We start from the raw sequence: 2,528 nt of genomic DNA on the forward strand, positions 1-2,528 counted from the left end.
AACGGAAGACAATTCCACAGGCGTGCAGTTCTAAGAAAGAAGCTTTGTTCATGGAATCTACGTTTAGGTCAAGGCACAGATAAAGAGTTTGGGGAATTATTGATAGTGTTTACAGCTAGACGAGTGTTTCTTGTGAAAGTTTGGCGAGGGGGGACCATGGATTGAAGCTCAGTCGAACACTTTTCATGAAAATAACGATACATCAGAGACAAACTCGCAACATGTTTAAATGCATTTTAACTGATTGCATTTTTTTTACAGAACGCTAACATTTTAATTTGTTTGATTAAAACCCTGGAAATGCCTAAGAATCATTTGATGCATATTTTGCTTTATGAGTTTCAGAAAGGAAACTCAGAAACTGAAACGGCTAGAAATATTCACTCAGTTAATGGAAAAGAATATGTGAATGAAAGAACATGCAGAAGATGGTTTGCGAAATTCAGAAGTGGAGATTTTACTCTTGAAGTTGAAGATCGAACCGAACGTTCAGTTGAGTTTGATGATAAGTTTCTGGAAGCAGCTCTTGAAGAAAATCCTGCTTTATCAGTTGCGGAAGTATCAATAAAACTGAGTCTAAACCATACAACTGTCCATCGTCATCTTCAATCACTTGGAAAAGTTCCTTAACTCGGAAAATGTGTGCCTCATCAATTGTCTGAAAACAATCTCAAATCCCGAGTCGACATCTGCTCTTATCTCCATTCTCGCCATTATTTTTTTTTTTGATAGACTTGAGACCGGTGGCGAAAATTGAATCTTTTATCGAAATATTAAGCGTCGTAGACAATGGTTTGTTAAGGGGGAAAGACCTCAGCCACAACCGAAAAGAGAACTTCATGGGAATAAGGTTCTGCTTTAAATATGGTGGGATTGACAAGGAATAATACACTTTGCATTGTTACCACCTAATGTAACGAGCAATGCTCAAATCTACTGTCAACAATTAAAGCGTTTAAACCAAGATTTGAGGGAAAAAGATCTGCTCTAGTAAATCAAAGCCACTATTTAACCGTATTCATCGTTAAAAAAACAGCCACAACAATATATATATATATATATATATATATATATATATATATATATATCATCTCATATGTTCTGTTCGAATTTATGAATAAAGAAAAGAAGTATTTTTGGGGAAAGAAGTTCGTAAAGCGCCGCGCGTATTTTCTAGCGGTTGTTTATTTTCCTAATATTACGTTGTATTTGGCTTTCAAGCGCACTTGATGCGTATTTTATTTTATTCAAATTAAAACAACGTATCCATAGTAACTCTCATCATTTCACGTTATTCTCGCGTTGCCCATGTACAGTTCAAACATTTCAAAATACAACCGCTAGAAACAACGCGCTGCTCTTTACAGACTACTTTCTCCAAATTTACAACATAGTAAGGAAGAAGAAAAGAAAAACAGAAACAACACGCTGAAGATGGAGTATACCTCTGAAATATATTTGTGATAAATTTCAAACAAGTAAAATATTTGATTATTTTCCTAATCTTACGTTGTATTTGGCTTTCAAGCGCACCTTATACGTATTTTATTTTATTCAAATTAAAACAACGTTTCTATATAAACTTTCATTCTTTGACGATATATATATATATATATATATATATATATATATATATATATTGTGTGTGTGTGTGTGTGTGTGTGTGTGTGTGTCCAGCTGTAAGGATCAGCTGAGGGAACAGCTATGCGAAACAAAGGAGTGTGTAAATATATCCTCTAGATAATCTGCAAAAAGTTGAATAGCAGGAAGTCCTGAGAACAGATACCAGCTAGAACAGTTGTAAATAAGTCAGGCACCATCTATTATAACCATGCGATTTCTAGAGCTACGTACCTAGAAAACCGAACTATTAAACCCGTTATAGCCGTTTGGAACAAGAAGGAGAAAGAATTAACCTTAATAGAGGTCAGAGTTCCAGTGATGTTGAGTCAAACAGATGAGATGGAAAAGGTAATAAATTACCGACGACTTTATGTACGGTATAAAAGAAACAAGGGGGTTGTATTACTGTACACATAGATTCGAAAAAGTTGTCAAAAAACAAATATATAACAAATAAATGTTATCAAAGGCAAGATAAGTTACTTTTCTACCTAACCGGATAATTTTCCAGTGTTTTTATTTAATGTAAAACTTTTATTTAGCTCGAAAACATACAGTGTTTACCGATGTATTGGAAAATTAAAAATGGCGCCCGACTCTCTCTCTCTCTCTCTTTGTCACGGAGAGTTTGGGATACAGAAATTATAAATAAAAAAAACTAGACAAAATACTGTTAGAAACTGGCTCAATATATATTACCGTAACATAGGCTGACATATATTCGGTGGGTTTTTAACAGCATTTTGCATATTTTTATTTTTAACCCTTTTTCCCAAACTTACCCTCTCAAAGAAAGACTCGGGCGCCATTTTTAATTTTCCAATACATCGGTAAACACTATGTTTTTCGAGCTGATTATACATGTTGCATGAAATAAAAACACTAGAAAATTATCCCGTTAGGTA

General features: G+C 34.1%; 1 pseudogene; it reads left to right on the plus strand.

Moving 5' to 3' along the window:
* Positions 1 to 300: 300 nt before the first annotated feature.
* Positions 301 to 630, plus strand: LOC145247796 (histone-lysine N-methyltransferase SETMAR pseudogene; annotated as a pseudogene).
* The last annotated feature ends 1,898 nt before the right edge of the window (positions 631 to 2,528 follow it).

This window comes from Euprymna scolopes, chromosome 26 (assembly GCF_053919585.1).
Source record: "Euprymna scolopes isolate OS-2025 chromosome 26, ASM5391958v1, whole genome shotgun sequence".
Taxonomy (NCBI): Eukaryota; Metazoa; Mollusca; class Cephalopoda; order Sepiida; family Sepiolidae; genus Euprymna; species Euprymna scolopes.